Here is a 17658-nt window from a genome sequence, read left to right as displayed (position 1 = left end):
AACCGTGCGGCTCAAAGGCCCGCGGTCACAGAAGGGACCATTGTTTTAAAATCAGCCCCACTACTTTCATCATTGCATCAAAGAAATCACATTTTGACACCAGAAAGAAGTTGGAAGGCTCCAGTTTCTGAGTAGGGGCTAGTCCTCTGTTCACTGGGCTGTTCCGAGCCTGCAGGCTGAGGCATGGGGGGTGGGAGATGGACGTGGGAGCCCGTCCCGTGGCCAGCTTGTGCTCCTTGCCTGATCACCCCAGCTCTCCCCAGCCTCTGCACTCCAAGCTCTAATGGCCTTCCTGGGAGGGATTTGGTTCCCTTGGACACACCTGACAGCTACTTGGCTGGCGTGAGAACTTTCTGGAAGGCCGCTCACCACATCCTGCTTAGTGCCCTGGGCACCAGACCTGTACAGAGGTGCCCACGCCAAGCCCTCTAGGAGCCTTTTTCAGCGAGTCTGTTTATCAATGCAGGGATTCAGTGGGTGTGAAACTCTACCAGTCTCCTCCTGTCTCTCCGGAAGACGACACTGCAGAGGCCCGTGTTAAAAACAGGGGCTCGGAGTGACAGTGACCTGGGCTTCACCCCTTCTCTCTGCCACCTAGTAGCTGCGCAGCTCTTCCCCCTGAGCTTCAGCTGTCTTGGCCCCAACCCCGGGGGACAATGGCGTCTGCCCCTAGGTCACTGGGAGCGAAACAAGGCAGGTGTCGAGCACTTGCTCGGTCCCTTTTGGGAGACGCTGATGGGAAGGCAGTTTGGGAGGGCTGGAAGCAGCTGCCCTCCTGGGGTGTTGTCTGGCTCAGAGGAAATGCTCACTGAGTGAGTGCAGCTGTGACAGTTACAGAGCAATAAAGTGGGATGTGCTGGGGGAATTTAGCCCAAGAGCTGAATAAGGAGGTGAGGACTGGCCAGCAGCCCTGCCTGGGCCATGTTCCGCCCCAGGAGCAGGCCACTGGCAAGCTGTTGGCACCTGTGGCTGTTCCAGCCTTGCAAGGACCCAGTGAGGAGACCAGGGGAACTCTGAGCAGGGAGGCTCTGGAGAAGTCGGTTGCTAACTAGCTCTGTGACGTGCGGCCAGGGTCTCCATCACGCGGCCTAGTCCCTCGAGAAAACTGGCCAGAGCCGTCCTCACCACAGTTGCGGAGTGCTTAGCAGGTGTTAGCTCTGTGTGAGAGGCAGGGGTCCCACCAAGGGGGATGAGGCAAGCCCACAGTGGAGCTGTGACAGCTGCTAGGATGAGGGGCCACACGCATAGCCTACCAGAGCTGGAGTGACCTTAGCAGTCACACTCTGCTCCATAGTTTATTACATGCAGGGGTCTCTGGCCTCCCGAGGTTGTGCCTCTGCCAGCCCTGTTTCCCAGCGGCTGGTGCCACCTGCGAGGACTTGTCCTCAGTCTGGTTGCTCGTGGAGGGGTGGAAGCAGTGTTGCAAGGTCCTAAGTGGGCCCAGAGGTTGTCTTCCTGTTGGACACAGCAGATCACGCGTGATGCAGTTTCTTGGGCTTCTTAGTCTTGTTTCGTGAGGCCTAGTGTCTGGATGCTGAGGACTCCTTAAGCCCTCCTCCCCCTGTCCTGGGGTTGCTCTGCTTCCCCTACTGGAAGCCTAGGAGAAAGCACTAGATAACAAGCTCATGTGTGAGATGCTGCTGGACCACCAGGAGATGTGTCTTAGTTTTATTTTTCTAAGTCAGGAACCCACAGTTTTGCTGAGAGGGAGCAGCAGGCAGGGGACAGAAGTAGCAGAGCCAAAAAGTGGGCCTGGGGACCCCTGCGTTTATTTCTGGGTCACGTGCTTCTCCACTGTCTTGACCAGCACCCCTGCCTCACTGCAGACCCCCCTGGGTCACTCCCCGCCCGTGCAGTGGAGCAGGAGTCACACATCTGGCCGCTTGTTGGAGAATTTTCCATCGTCCACTCCGTGGCAGGAGCCTGCACATGGACCTTTCTGTTGACTGCCCGTTTTTTCATGTTCAGCGTTCGGTTTTTCCCATTAAGACATCACATGTGAGAGTTTGGAGCATGTGCAGTGTTGGAAATTGGGGAAGGCAGGGAAGAGCAGAATCTGGCTGGGACAAGCGTGGCTTTGGGATGTGTCTCTTGCCGGGCTCTCCTCAGGTGGGCACTGTGTGTTTCTGGGTGGCTGTGGTCAAACTAGGCACCACCCAGCCTTGCAACCCACCTTTTTCCCGAGCCCGCCAAGTGCTTTGCCACATTGTGGTCCCAAGTGCCGCACAGCTGTCTCCGTCCTCCTGCAGTGTGTCAGTGAGACGATGGGTGCTGGGAGTTAGTGCCCATGATTGAACTAATACTTCAGCTAACGTCTTGATTCATGAAGTCCTTTATTTATTTATTGACAGGCAGAGTGGACAGTGAGAGAGAGAGAGACAGAGAGAAAGGTCTTCCTTTGCCGTTGGTTCACCCTCCAATGGCTGTTGCGGCCGGCGCACCGCGCTGATCCGAAAGCAGAAGCCAGGTGCTTATCCTGGTCTCCCTTGGGGTGCAGGGCCCAAGCACTTGGGCCATCCTCCACTGCCTTCCCGGGCCACAGCAGAGAGCTGGCCTGGAAGAGGGGCAACCGAGACTAGAACCCGGTGTGCCGGCGCCGCAAGGCGGAGGATTAGCCTATTGAGCCATGGCGCCGGCCCATGAAGTCCTTTAAATACTTGGTTTTAACAGTGAGGCTGGACTTGCAGGGGTGCCTTTTAAGAGGCTACTGGACAGACACATTTGGTGCTCTGAGAACTCTGCCAGGCTGCCTTCCAGAAGGCTGTTTACCCTGCCCCGTGGTGTGGGGCAAGAGCCACAACCAGTGTTGACGGCAGGGTGGGCGGCCTGTGTGATGGAATATGTCCAGAGTCTCTGCAGGCGGACAGTTGGCTGGGGAGGGCCAGGCTGGGCAACTCTGTCAATCATTGTTCTACTTAGACCTTGGAGCACGAGATCGAGAAGGGTAGGAAGTAAACCGCCCAGTGTCGCCGCACCCCTGTATCCCTCAGCAGTGGGCGTGGCTGGGAGGACACATTGCCCTACAGAGCCGGGGGCCCCTGCCAGAACTAGCAGCACACAGGGAAGACCTGTGTGGGTCGGGCCTTTGGGGTGAGGACGACTGTGTGTGCAGTGAGGCTGCACCGCCTGGGATGGGGCACTCCGGCAGCTTGGAGTGGGGCTGGCCCGAGACTTGCCTCTGTGGGCTTTCGAGTTCTAGGCCTTTGCTAGAAAAATCCCTTGAAGAAGAGGTCCGTCTGACCCCCAAGTCCTCCCAAATCATAGCTAACACTGACGGGACAGGCACTCTTGTAAGTCGGACGTGTGTGTGTGTGTGTGTGTATATGTATGTAATAGCCTGTGCCGTTGGTGCGGGTGCTGAGAGCAGGGGACAGAGGACTTCAGTTCCCTCCAATCCAGCGGCAGAGCCTGCTTATTCAGCGTCAGCTCCAGAGCCTGACCCTGTCTTCATTCAGGTGCCCAGCAGTGGGCAGGATGGGCTGAGCATTTGGCTCTGAATCTAATGCTGACCCTAGGGGCCAAGGGGAGCCAGAAGACTCTGGTCTTGCTTCAGAGCCCCAGCCGCTCTAAGGCTGCGGTGGGTAGCCTGGCTAGGTTCTCAGAGGCCTGAGCCCCACTTTTCCCATCTCTAAAATGGGCTCATTAAACCCTGAGAGGTTGACAAGGGAAGTTGATTGCAGTTAGGCCTGGAAGGGAAGAGGGGAGTCAGGAACCAGGGCTGGCCATCCAGTCCTAACTGATGGGGCAAGGAGGCTGGGGTGGGGGGAGGGAAGGGGTTCAGGCACAGATCAGTGGCTGGAGCCAGCGTGCCTGGGTTCTCACCCGGGGTCTGCCCCGGTCGTCACGACCTCAGGTAAGTTGTCTAGCCTGCACTGTGCTTGGCTCATCTGGAAGGGGAGAACAGGTGCCCGGGGGAGGGCAGTTGTAGTGAGTGAGGCTCAGCTTACTCCACATGAAGCGTTTAGGAGCGCCCCAGCCCGCTGAGCCTCTGTCCACTCCTTGCCTGCCTTCTGTCTTCCAGGTGGGGACCCCCAGTCTCATCGTGTGCCGGAAAGAGGACGGCAGAGTACAGGTGGTGGCCTGGCCGCTTGGCGATCTCCCGACAGCTGGGTCTCCAGCAATGTGAAGCTTTTGTTTGGGTTTCTTCTCCTTGTAGTGTTGCTTACTTCTTTGTCTTTGTCCTTTTCTTTTTTAATTTAAACCGTTGAAACTTCAGAAGATCAGGAAGCCGTGCTGCGGACAGGCCCCGTTTCTTTAAAGAAGTTCACTGTGGACAGCCATATGTATAAATATCCCTGTCGATCTTTGTAAGGGGCTAGGGAGCGACTTTGCTTTTGTCCTTCTCCCTCCCTCTGTTGTCTTTCTTTTTACACGTAGCCTCTCAGTTCTGCTCGTAGCACCTCGCTTCCCCCGAGAAGGCCTGCTCCCCATAGAGGAGGTGGAGGGTTCTCCAGGAAAAGCCCGTGGGAACGGCCCGACTCCGGGGGGCTGGTCCTGGCCTCGGACACAATCAGCAGCGAAGACCCACCGAGAAGAGCACGGTTTGACCAGAGCTGCAGACGGACTCGGCTGAGGGGGTTCTTGTTAAGCTGCTGGGACCCAGACTGCACCAGGACTTACGGGGGGGTGGGGGGGGGGGTGGCTGTGTGGCCCTGTGTGGCGGGGAGGAGGGGCTTGGAGGGAGGAGCAGAAAGGTGACTGCCTCCCACTGCCTGATGCGGTCAGATAAGCCACCCCAGCACAGCTCTGTGCTCGGAAAAAAACGGTCGTGCCAAACCTCTGCCCCAGCCACAGCTGGGTCCTCCACGGCGCCTCTCCCTCCACCTGCTGGACACACTGCCTGGCGCCCTAAGCTCCAGCTGTAAGCATTGCCATGTTAATGAGGGTCCGGAACTGGCTGCCATGCCACGGAGGGTGAACCCTGTGCGCCGGAACCCATGGTGCCACCGGTGGTGACACACCCTGTCAAGCTCCATCTCTCTCACCCCTGGGGACTCATTGTTTGGTGCCCACCCTCATTGTCAACACGTCAGATGGAGGAGAATGGACCTGCCCCAGCCAGGGAGGTATCTGCCTGGTGGGTTAGAACTACCCTGTGACTGACAGGTGCCCACCGGGGTGCCTGACCACCTGAGAGCATTCCCAGGCGTGACCTCTCAGCCCTGCCCGCTGTGTCGCTCTCTGGCCATTCCGGCACTGGCAGCGCCCCTGCAGCAGCCCCAGGAGGCCTCTCCTCTGGGCTCCTCTGGCTCTCCAGTCCCAGGTAGAAGGCACTCCCCCAAAGCTCCCCTCCCCACTCTGGCCGCGTAGGCTTGGGCCCGGGAAAAGGATAGGGCTTGTTTTGTGTTCGTTTTTGTTTCTTGTTGAACCTAAACCAGCATAAGATTGGCAGGGGAGATGGTTGGTGTGTGACCAAGGTGGGCTGTCCCCCCAGGGCAGCGATCCCTTAGGCCTGTGCTTCTGGGAGAGACTAGCAGGACCTGGAGCCCAACTTGGCCCTGTTTGCTCACGTCCTCTGCCTCTCTCTTGGGCCCTGGGCAGTGGCTTCCTCTTCCTCCTGGGCCAACAGCTGCTGCTGTTAGCAGAGGACCCCGCAGGGCTGCAAGTGGTGACCAGGCCCCTTCTCTCCCTGGCCTCAACGCCGAGACTGCGTTCCTGTCTCCTCTCGGGCACATCCCCACCCTGGCCTGGCTCTCAGCTCTGAATGAGCTTCGGGGCAGGCATGCTTCCCTGGCAGACCAGAGGCCCGCCTGGTGGGGAGCCAGCTTCCCCGTCCCCTGATCTCCTGCAGCTCCTGGCCGTGCTGGCTTGGTGGCAGAGCCTCCTTTCCTAGCTCCAAGTGCCTGTCTCTCCCTCCCCTTCTCCCCTCCGCCACCCTCCACATCGGCCCTCTGTGCCCCCAGGCATTCAGCCAGTTAGGTGGAAGTCAGGCCTGCACAAACTTGGGCTCTTCCCTGTGTGGAGGCTGTCCTTGGGGCCGGCCCTGTGGTCCTGAGCCGCTGTCCACCTCTTCCCTCTGATTGCCCCCTCCCCAGCTCTCGGCACCCGCCAGCGCCTCTGTGGGGCAGCATCTCAGTGCCAGCAAGTTTGTTAGACCTAGCCACGTTCTAGGAGTTTCCAAACCTTAAACAGCAGTCATTCATTCTCTTGGACCTGTGTGAGGATGGCCCACGGGAAGGGAGGATCCTGGCTCTGCCCCGATGGGTCTCAGCAGGGTGTCCCGGTGGGCAAGGAATGAGCAGGGCTGATCATAGTGCCTTATCCCATTGTCCTCTCCTGACCAGACCTCCGGCTCAGCTGGGACTGGGCGACTTCCTCTCCCTCTCCATGTCCATCTGGCACTTGCACTCTCACCTTCTCACTCACAGGTCGCCACAGCAGGTGGATGTCCCCTTCCTGGGGGCTGGAGCCAGGCACACGTCTCCCCACCCACCGCCCGGGCACTCATGAGCAGCGTTAGCCCAGGACGGAAGAACTGGTGCAGACAGATGCACTGTCTGCCTCTTACCTCCAGTCAGGAGGATGCCGCTGGCTGACTGGCCCAGACCGGCTCCATCTGGCCGCCTGCTGGGCCCCAGGACTGAAGCCACAGGCCTCAGCCTCTTCTCATCCCAGAGGCGTTGGGACGGGGGGGTTCTGTCTTCCCAACCCAACACGGCCTCCCCCCGTGGCTGCCTTCCTGAGGGAAGGCACTAAATGTTTACTTAAGAAATACCCTGTTTACAGCTGGAGGAGAACCAAGCCCAGCACAGGTGCGGACTCGGCACCTGCACTGGGCCTGCCTGCGGACGGCGCTACCAGCGGGGGCCCCAGAGCGGGCGAAGGCAGAGGTGCTGGGGCAGGGTGAGGGCCTTCACCCCTCTGCTCCCCAACCCCGTGGTGCTAAGACCGCGTCCCCGTTCCTCGCAGCCTTCCTGCCCCTGGACATTCCCTAGTGCGCCCCTCCCTCCCAGGCTCTCCGCTCCTTCCCCTAGCCTCGCTCGTCTCCTGGCCTAGAAAACCAGTGTTTGGAGCAATAAGATTATTATTTTTGTCTGAGTCTTTTTCTAAGAAAAGGAAAAGCGCTGACATGGTGGGAATCTTTTCTTTTTATGCCGTTGGCTGTTTACCTTTTTAGCAGACAGACCCTAATAGGACGGCTGTCTGGGTTTTAGCCTTGGTCTCTTTGGAAACAGGTGTCGAGGTGCCACCCCTTTGCAGAGGGGCCCTAGCTCTGCTCCCGCCTGGCCCAGCCCTGCCCACTCCCGCACTTCCCACCACCCTCCCTGTCCGTGCCCCGCCCTCCTCCCACCTTCAGGAGACACTGGTGGCTCTCCTCAGTGTTCCCTGAATTGGTGGCCTCCGGGACCCCTCGGGCCTGCAACCTCAGAACAGCCACTGTTAAGGTCCCTCGGTTTTGGAGGCTGAGGTCCAAGGATGCCACCTGTGCCACCCTTGTGAGCTGGGCTGGGCATGGCCTCCTGGTGCACACAGGGCGCTCTGGTCCTGCACTGCCTCGGCCATTGGCACGGGGGTCTCATCTGCACAGATGCCCTCCATCGCAGCCCTGGGGGCCTGACACGGCTGGCCTGCAGTGCATCTGCAGCTGTCACCAAGAGTCGAACCCATGGCTCCTGAGGCTGCGGGTGTACCCCAAGGCCCCCTCCCCTTGCTTTCTTCCAGGAGGGGCCCCGAGAAGAAGCAGTGTCTTTAGGAAAGTCCCTTGTGCCCCAGGGGTGTCTGCATCCGGGCAGGGAGTGCACTTCGTGGCTTCTTCCATTCAAGGTTGCTGACTGGGCGAGAGGGAGACTAAGCCAGACACAAAGTTAGTTTCAAATACTAGTTAATGAATCTATTTTTCCTTTTTTGCACAGAAGCTGGTAATCTAGGACCTACGTGTGAACAACTTTCTAAGACTATTTTTTTGTACTTGGTTTACTTGGGTTGGTATGAGACATTCTATTTAAGTTCCTCGAACACTGTGCATCCCCAATGTGTATGAATGACTGAGGCTTTGTAAATTAAGGGACGTTTGTGTGAATAAAGTTATTTGATGGGGTCAGAGAAGCCATATGTGATTTAAAAACGCGTGTTTGGTGATTTGTTGCTGCTCTTTGGGAGTGCCGAGACACAGATGTCCCCTGTCCTGCCTGGTGGGGGTTGAAAGGGCAAAGGTCACCCAGCCCCTCCATGCAGCCGAGGAAACTGCCTTCGGCTGGTCTTGCCGGGACAGCCCTGAGAAGCAGGTGCTCAGAAGTGAGGAAGCCCAGACCCAGAGCAGCTGCTCTGCTCTTCCAGGGACCCAGGGCCTGAGCCCGTACGGCTATCCCCCCTTCCCGTCATCACTAAGGTCCTCAGCTGCAGCCCTCAGGGAGTCCCCGCGGGAAGCAGAGCTTGGGCTCAGGGCCACAGGCGCAGGGTGAGGGCTGGGAGTGCTCAGCAGGGAGTGTAGGTCATCAGAGAGGGTCAGAGCAGCCTGGTGGCCTGCGCTTGTAGCCGCCCTGCCTGGAGAACACGCGCTGGTCAGGCCGCTGTGGTTGGGGTGAGATTGGGGAAGTGAGCACATGGCCCTCTGGTCCAATGAATAGCCCATTCCAGGAGGAATGGCACTGGAATCCCTTGGAGGCTGACTGCCCGGGGCTGTGATGTGTGCTCCGCTCACGACTGCTGGGTGAGGGGGTTGGGAAGGACGGGACTCCCCACTGCACGCGGCCCCGACAACCTGTGTCCAGTCCCATGAGTGGGGGTGACCAGACCCGGCACCTAATAGGCTCGTAGGCAAATGCTCCTGTAGCCTCTTCCAAGAGAAAGAGCGCCTTGGAGCTTAGCAGGCTGGGAAGGGTGGGTGAGGTTTGCTGAGCCCACCACTCTGGCTCCCGCAGGGGATACACACAGCACAGCAGACACAGTCAGGGGTTTGGAATGTGGGCGTTAGAGGGGCAGATAAGGCAGGCTTCCGGCCTAATCCGGGAGGGAACAAGCCACATTCCAGCCCAGGGCTTGGTGTCCACTGGGTGCTGGGGGTGACACTAACAGCAGGGCTTCTGTTCTGAGCCCGAGCAAGGGCCTGGAGCTGGAGCTCCTTTATTATTTATTTAAAGTGGTCTTACTCCGCTTTATTTGCAGGAAATGCTTCATTCCATAAAATAGGATGAATGTTCCTGGTGTTTTTTGTTTGTTTGTTTTTTTTAAGATTTATTTGAAAGGCACAGTTACAGAAAGGGAGAGACAGAAATCTTCCATCCACTGGTTCACTCACCAGATGGCCACAAAGGCCAGGCCAAAGCCAGGAGCTTCTTCTGGGTCTCCCCCGTGGGTGCAGGGGCCCAAGCACTTGGATCATCTTCCACTGCTTTCCCAGGTACATTAGCTGGGAGCCCCTGGGTTTTGGTTTTTTTTGTTTGTTTTTTGTTTTATTGTGGGTTGGTTGAAGGAATTCACCCATTTGAAATGTACCATTGTGGTTTTCAGTTTGTGTACGGAGTTGTGCAGTCACTGCCTCTGTCTACTTTGAGGCCGTTTTTACAGCCCAAGCCCCTCTGCAGTGGTTTTCTGTACCCCCGGCACACACTCAGCTCCTGGCACGCACCAATCCACTCTCGGCTCTGGGTTGCCCATCCCAGCCATTGCGTGTCAGTGGAACTGTCCCGTAGAGACCTCTGCACTTGGCATGATGTGTGAGGGTGCCTGGTCAGCACTTCACCCCTTCTACTGTCTGTGTTACACCATGTGCTGTCCACCCATCAGTCTGCGGACATGTATGCAGCTGTTGGCATGGACCTAAGTTGTTCATTTCTTTGGGTATAGACCAGGCAGTGAGAATGCTGAGTCACGTGGTCACTGGCACCATGTGCACTCCCAGTGTTGGGGCCCGAGGGGCTCAGCTTCTCCACATTTCTGCCATGCTCTGTCTTTTTGCCCTAGGAGGTGCGACGAGGTCACAGCTTGTGATCTGCGCCGTTGTGCTAAGAATGCAGGTCAGGGGACAGCACAGCTTCAGTCACCAGTTGGTCCAGCAAGTATTAGGTGTGCAGCCTGAGCCCGGCAGAGGAAAATCAGCTGGCTCTGTGGCTACTGGCTCTGATCTGAAAGCCAGCCATTGCCCTTCTGACTTCATTTCCTTTTTTTTTTTTTTTTTTAAGATTATTTTATTTATTTGAAAGGCAAAGTGACAGAGAAGAGGGGGAGAGGCAGGGAGAGATCTTCCATCCCTGGATCACTTCCCTAATGGCCACGACAGCTAGGGCAGAAGCCAGGAGCTTCACTTGAGTCTCCCATGTGGGTGCAGGGGCCCAAGCACTGGGCCATCCTCTGCTGCTTTCCCAGATGCATTACCAGGGAGCTGGAATGGAAGCAGAGCAGCTGGGACTGAAACCGGCGCTCCGATGTGGGATGCTGGTGCTGCAAGCAGCAGCTCTACCCGCTGTGCCGCAACCCTGGCCGCAGAAGAGCAGATACGCATTCTGTAAGGAGGCTAGTGGGACTAAAAGCTCTTTCCACGCGAGTATTTCTTCACATCCCTGTGTCATCACTCCACTGTGGAGTTAGGGCAGGGCTCAAAAAGAGGAGCTGGGACGAGTTCACAGCATGTTGAGTTGGATGTGGGGGACGAGGAACATAAGGCATTGCCCTGTCACAGGCCCTGGAGAGAAGGATCTGGAATACCGGGCCAGGCCAGTGTTGACACTGGCGAAAGAAGCTGGACACCTGGGCCTCCCTCCAGACCCGCTCCCAGTGGCGGCAGCCTGGCCTGCGCTCCAGAGGGAGAGGGAAGGCCCGGGGCTGGGGCGGAGGCTCCCCGCCCCGGGCTGCAGAGTGCCCCTGACAACTGCTTGCCTCCAGCTGCACCTTGAGAGCTGCAGCGTCTGCCTGCCTCCCTGGGGGTCTTATCTCACAGCACCACACCCCACCCCAGCGATCCAGAGGAGATTGCGTGGCGCTGAGACCCAGCCCTCAGTGCAAGATTTCACTTGGTCAAAACAGGTCCTGCCATGGCCCAGAGCACTCTGGACCCCCATGGTCCCGCGGGCATTACCACGCCCCTCTCCTGGGCCCATAACCGCCTGCCCTGGCTTCCTCCTGCCTACTCAGGCCCACTTGCCACCCAGCACCCCTGTAGGCTCTGCCCCAGGCCCTCCCTGCCTTCTATGTTCATAAGCACATGGGGCAGTTCCATCCCAGGCCCATGCACCTGCTGTTCCCTCTGCCTGGAACCATCGGTATTTCTTAGTGCTTCCTAGAGGTCTCTGCTCATTTCCTGCAAGATCCTTCCTGCCCCTCTATCCAAAACACTTTCTCGTCGTCACCGCCTCTTTAACCTGCTTGATATATATTACATCCCTGTATACAGACACGGATGTGTGGGTAGGTAAATAATCTCCCCGATCCTGCTGCAGACACGACACGGGGTCGATGTCCAGGGTGTTGCTGAGTTCTCTAAGAGCCTGCTCCTGCACAGCCCCAGTGCAGGCAACTTGCAAGGGGCCTGCAGGTTAGAGGGCGGTGGCGGGGCAGGCGCCTGGCCCGCGATCCGTCTCCACTCCTGGGGCTTGGGCACAGGCCACTTACTTCTTGGCTGCCCAGAGAGGGAGGAAAGAAATCAGAGGAAAATCGCCAGATGTGTGTGGGGATCCCTTGGGCTTTGATTTCCTTCATCTGAAGCAGAGAGAACTCGTTCTGTCAAGAGCCAGAAAGTACACCCTGTGGGCTTCGCAGGTCTCTGAAGATGTGAGATCACACACCTAGACTGGCCAGGGGCCTGCTCCTGTATGGACCGCCAGGCACACAATGGATGGGCCTGCCCAGGGGTGATGCACATGGCAGGTCCGCTGAGGTCAGCAGGAGCTGTGTGTGTGTTGGCAGTGGGGCTAGGCCCAGGCCCAGAGGTCCTGCTGCATGTCCTGCCAGTCTCAGTCGTAGCTCCGGATGCAAGGCAGGGACGTGTAGTGCCGGGAGCTGGGCACAGGCACTCAAGTAGAGCAGCACAATACGCCAAAGCAGTTGAAACAGGACCAAGATGCCCATGTCCACGTCCACGTCCACTGCAGCCCCTGCCAGCCGTGCACCGTGCGGCCGGTGCTCTGCTCTCTGGGCCCAGTAGCATGGTGGGCTGTGGGCGCAGACAGAACAGTTTGGAATTCTGCATCACTTAGTCTCGTGCCTGTGGGGTACGGCGCTTCTCTGAGCTTCAGTTTCTCATCTATAAAATGCAACAACCCCAGTACCCACTTCCTGGATTTTTCTCTCAGTTACAGAACATCAATACTACATCTAGATTATCCACCACTGGTATCTATTAATAGTTTTTTTTTTTCTTTAAGAAAAGATTTATTTATTTGAAAGAGCTGCAGAGAGACAGAGGTCTTCCATCTGCTGGTTCACTCCCCAGTTGGCCACAACAGCCGGAGCTGCACTGATAGAAGTCAGGAGCCAGGGGCCTCGACAAGTCTCCCATGCGGGTGCAGGGGTCCAAGGACTTGGACCATCTTCCACTGCTTCCCCAGGCCATAGCAGAGAGCTGGATCAGAAGTGGAGCAGCCGAGACTTGAACCGGTGCCCATATGGGATGGCAGCACTGCAGGCGGCGGCTTTACCTGCTACGCCACAGTGCCGGGCCAAATAGTTTCTTGTAACAGCAGAAAGATAGCCCTTGAGAGGCTTCTCAAATAGAACAACTGCAAGTTCACCCAGCGGCGAGTCCTGGTGCAAGCTAAGGACTCTGAGAAGTCAGTAATGAGCGCTGCCTCTCAGATCCCCATGCCTCTGCACGGAGCACCTGTTGGCGGCTCCTGAGCTAATGTTCTGGGGGAAACGCTTGGAAGCCCACTCTGGGGGCTGCTATACACGATCATCTGTGTGGCTCCAGGCGCCTGATTCCCTCTCAGGGGGCTTGAGCTGCCCCCTTCCTTTTCAGCGGGACTGGGACCACGTCCCTCCTGCCGCAGCCTCCAGTAATTGCCTCTGCTTGGTCTGCTGGCGCCTTGAAGGCAGACCAGAATGTGAGGAATTTAATAAGCGCGGTCTGGGTCGCCCGCCAGAACACCGTAGGGCCCAGGTGCAGGCGATCTGAATGTTGCAAGAACACAGAGAGCCATTGCCGCAGCCCGCAGAGCAAGGCCACTGCCAAGAGCCTGCATTCCTAGTAGCCGCGCTGGCAGCCTCTGTCCTGACACCTGCGTGAGAGCTCTGCTGAGAGGCACCTGCCCAGGCTCTGCCGGGAGACTACCTGGGTGAGGTCAAGTTGCTCCACCTCGTCAGGACTGCGTGAGCGGGGAGGCGGCAGTCTGGGGCTATCGCGCCGGTCACAAGGCAGTCGTCAAGGATCCCCCCCCCCCCTCTCTTTTTTTTTTTTTAATATTTATTTTTTTTGAAAGACAGGGTTACAGAGAGAGGTAGAGCCAGAGGGTGAAAGAGGCCTTCCATCCGCTGGTTCACTCCCCAAATGGCCACAATGGCCAGAGCTGAGCTGATCCAAAGCTGGGAGCCAGGAGCTTCTTCCGGTCTCCCACACTGGTGCAGGGGCCCAAGGACTTGGGCCATCTTCCATTGCTTTCCCAGGCCATAGCAGAGAGCTGGATCAGAGGAGGGGCAGCCGGGACTAGAACCGGCGCCCATATGGGATGCTGGCGCTGCAGGCCAAGGCTTTAACCTGCTGTGCTACAGTGCTGGCCCCATATCCCCTCTCCTTGTCTTCAGCAAGCGGCCTCCATCTTCAAGGTCACCTCCTGGTCGAAGAGGGCTGCTGGAGCATCAACATTTTATCCTCATCCCTAGTGGTGGCACAAAGGGAGGGAGGAAAAGAGCTGGACCCCTCTCTATGAGGTCCCTGAGGACTGACCTCATGCTGCCACTGATATCTCACAGCTAGAAGTGGGGCCCTCAGCCAAGCGACAACCAACCCCTTAGAACAGCTGGCCGGGAGGGGGGGAGGACTCGACGTCGGGGAGCGGAAGTAGCCGCACGGCTCATCTTGTGGGCGCCTCTGGCTCATTCTAATAGAAATTAGGCACTGCCCTTGCTAAGCAGAGCTCTGCAGACCTGGGTTCCAAAACCGACAACAGGCCTCCCACCAAGCTAGTCCTTCCTCTCAGCTGGCGGGGGTCCGGGGTGCCTTTGTCGGAGCTGCCACAGGCCACCGTATGCTGCAGCCAGTAGGACCATGTAGTGCAGGAGCATTGTTGACAACCTGAGCTCCTGTACTTGGCATGCCATTATCCTGTAACTGTGTATTGAGCACATTCCACGTGCCAGCACCCATCAAGGGCCACGGATACACACGAGGGGGGAGGAGAGGCAGGGTTCTGTGGTGATTAGGAGAGTGTCCGTGTTGGAGCCGCAGGTCTCACTTCCTGTGTGATCCTGGGTACCTTCCTTAACCTCTCTGGGCCTCCTTGGCTCCATGTCCAAGATGGAGGGGCTGATGAGAGCTCTGAGGCGGGATGATTCTAGGGGTTAGATGAACTGATAAACTGCTTTGAACACTGGCCCCAGGGAGCTGCTCCACTACCTCCCTGCTTTCTTCCTGCCTGCCTTGAGCACTCACTGGGCCCCAGGTCGGCTGGAGGGCCACAGGTGGCCCTGCAGTCCGTGTTCCCAGAGCCCCTACCGCGTGCTGAGCCTGGTCACGACATGACGGCACCGAGGGAGGGCACCGGGGGAGGCCAGGCGGAGTCTCTGCAGCCAGGTCTGGGAAATGCAGAGGGCGCGGATCCCGGGTTCCGAGAGCTATTGTTCTGGGGAGGGTGGTCTTGGGGACAGAGAGCCGTCAGGTCTGGCCCCCTGTCTGTTGCTGGGGTGTGGCCCGTGGACATCTGTGCCCCCTAATTCTGGCCGTCTGCTTAGCCGGACCTGTGGATGGGGCCTGGGAGGAGAGGCTGCCCAACTCCCACACAGAGGAGCAGGGCTGGGTTTTCCTGGGTCATCAGATGAGCCGTGATCTGCGAACAAAAGGGGATTAGGCACGGGTGCCAGCCACGCTGAGCCAGTTGCCTGCACCCCGGAGCCCTGCCAGCTCTCTCTGCTCTCAGGGCCCCAGACTCACTTTCCAGGACTGTTCCTTTGGGACTGTCACGGCCCCCTCTGCAGCCAGCTTTGGAGAGAGCTTCAAACAGCAAGTCCTGTCCAGCTGTGTCCCTTCACGACTTACCCCGTGTCGGGTCCGAGCGTTCCTGAATGTGTGCTCTCTGGGACGCAGCAGAGTTCTTTAAGTACTTCTCTTACTATGAGTGAGGGTGTAAGCTGTCCCTGGGGGATACTGCAAGGTCAGTGCACGGGGACAAGGTCGGGGATCGGTGGTGGATTCTCACCCCAGCCGCAGCCCAGAACACAGCCTTACAACCTCAGCCTTTGGGTAACCTTTCCACAGCCCTGCAGAAGCCAGGGGGCCCCCGTGTGGCATGGAGGTTTCCTCTTAGCCAGCTGTGCGCCCTCTGCAGGCCCCAGGCATCTGAAGGCCTCTGGCCCCTTCTGACACTTGGACTCCCACTGAATGCTCTCCATGCTGCAACCTATGCCTCTGCGTGTCCACCGTGCTATGTGCCCACCGTGCTGCGTGCCTGCCATGCTGCCTGCCCACCGTGCTGCGTGCCCACCGTGCTGCGTGCCTGCCATGCTGCCTGCCCACCGTGCTGCGTGCCCACCATGCTGCGTGCCCACCGTGCTGTGTGCCCACCGTGCTGCCTGCCCACCGTGCTGCCTGCCCACCGTGCTGTGTGCCCACTGTGCTGTGTGTCCACTGTGCTGTGTGCCCACCGTGCTGCGTGCCTACCGTGCTGCCTGCCCACCGTGCTGCGTGCCCACCGTGCTGTGTGCCCACCGTGCTGCGTGCCCACCGTGCTGCGTGCCCACCGTGCTGTGTGCCCACCGTGCTGTGTCCACCGTGCTGCGTGCCCACCGTGCTGCGTGCCCACCGTGCTGTGTGCCCACCGTGCTGCGTGCCCACCGTGCTGCGTGCCCACCGTGCTGCGTGCCCACCGTGCTGTGTGCCCACCGTGCTGCGTGCCCACCGTGCTGCGTGCCCACCGTGCTGCGTGCCCACCGTGCTGCGTGCCCACCGTGCTGTGTGCCCACTGTGCTGCGTGTCCACCGTGCTGCCTGCCCACCGTGCTGTGTGCCCACCGTGCTGCCTGCCCACTGTGCTGCATGCCCACCATGCTGCCTGCCCACCGTGCCTTGTGTCCACCGTGCTGTGTGCCCACTGTGCTGCGTGCCCACCGTGCTGCCTGCCCACCGTGCTGCGTGCCCACCGTGCTGCGTGCCCACCGTGCTGTGTGCCCACTGTGCTGTGTGCCCACCGTGCTGCGTGCCCACCGTGCTGCGTGCCCACTGTGCTGTGTGCCCACCGTGCTGTGTGCCCACTGTGCTGTGTGCCCACCGTGCTGCGTGCCCACCGTGCTGCGTGCCCACCGTGCTGCATGCCCACTGTGCTGTGTGCCCACCGTGCTGTGTGCCCACTGTGCTGTGTGCCCACTGTGCTGCGTGCCCATCGTGCTGCATGCCCACCGTGCTGCGTGCCCACCGTGCTGTGTGCCCACCGTGCTGCATGTCTGTGGCCCACATTGCTGAGGGTCTGCTCCCCCTGTCCACACTCCAGGGAGTTGCCTGTTCCTTGCCCTGCACCTCCAAACCAGCTCCAGCCTGCTTCAGCCATTCAGTTTCTCTGCTATCTGGTGACTGAACCACAGCTTTTCCAACAAGCTCTGCACCTTTTCCAAAGCTGTGCTTCCCTGGGGCAAGTATTAAAACTCTACAGCTAATGTCATACTCAGTGACGGAAGATGGAACTCTCCCCTCAGCAAGACCAAGATAGGATGTCCACTCTGAACGTTCAGCACTGGACTGGAGTTTCTACCCAGTGCAATCAGACAGCAAATAAAGGAATAAATGGCATGAGACTCAAAAGAAATCAAACTGTCTTTGTTTGCAGATGACACAGTCATCCAGGTGGGAAGTCTAAACAGGCTCTACTACGAGAAAGCTTCTCGAACTAATTGAGTTTAGCAAGGTTGCCAGACACAAGATCAATGTACAACAATCAATTGTATTTATTTTTCCTATTGTATTTCTCCATGCTAGCAATGAGTAATTGGGAGTTGGAACAGAAAAAAAAGAATACTATTTTGAGTATCATCAGGAAATATGAACTACCAGTGGATAGATCTAGAAAAATGTATCAAAGACCTGTGCAGTGAAAACGACAAAATACTGCTGGAAGAAATTCGAGAAAAGCTGAGCAGGTGGAGAGAGAGTGGTTGATCTCGCTCTGGGTGGGTCCTGTGCTTGTGAATTCATGTGATTACTCAGTGTATTTGTTATCCCCAAATCCATCACCAGGTGAGCAGGCAGCAGGAACCTGGACGAGCCCAATCCACACCTCCCCACCTGAGGCCAAACAAGGCACAGCTCTGCCTTCTGCTGCAGCTCTCAGCCTCGGCAAAGGCCTTTGTCACAGTCTATTTGTCACCATGTTTGTCACATTTATGCTTTTTTCTTGGTTATTTGCTTAATTTGGTTTTATTTGAAAGGCTGAGAAAGAGAAAGAGAGGTCTTCCATCCATTGGTTCACTGCCCAAGTGCCCATAGCAGTGAAGGCTGGGCCAGGTAGAAGCCCAGCGTTCCATCCAGGTCTCCCACAAGGGTGGCAGGGGCCAAGTACTTGAGCTATCTATCACCTGCTGCCTC

General features: G+C 58.0%; 2 protein-coding genes across 2 annotated transcripts in view; both read left to right on the top strand.

Annotated features, from left to right (window-relative positions):
- The window catches only part of STK35 (serine/threonine kinase 35), a 37036-nt gene extending 32416 nt beyond the window's left edge, over window positions 1-4620 (top strand). The window contains exon 4 of the mRNA XM_062203956.1: window positions 4022-4620. The gene's annotated coding sequence lies outside the window, so the exon portion shown is untranslated. The remainder of the gene's footprint in view (window positions 1-4021) is intronic.
- The window catches only part of TGM3 (transglutaminase 3), a 175224-nt gene that overhangs the window by 12008 nt on the left and 145558 nt on the right, over window positions 1-17658 (top strand). The window lies entirely within an intron of this gene.

This window comes from Lepus europaeus, chromosome 10 (genome assembly GCF_033115175.1).
Source record: "Lepus europaeus isolate LE1 chromosome 10, mLepTim1.pri, whole genome shotgun sequence".
Lineage (NCBI taxonomy): Eukaryota > Metazoa > Chordata > Mammalia > Lagomorpha > Leporidae > Lepus > Lepus europaeus.
This window is presented reverse-complemented; position numbering and strand designations above follow the sequence as displayed.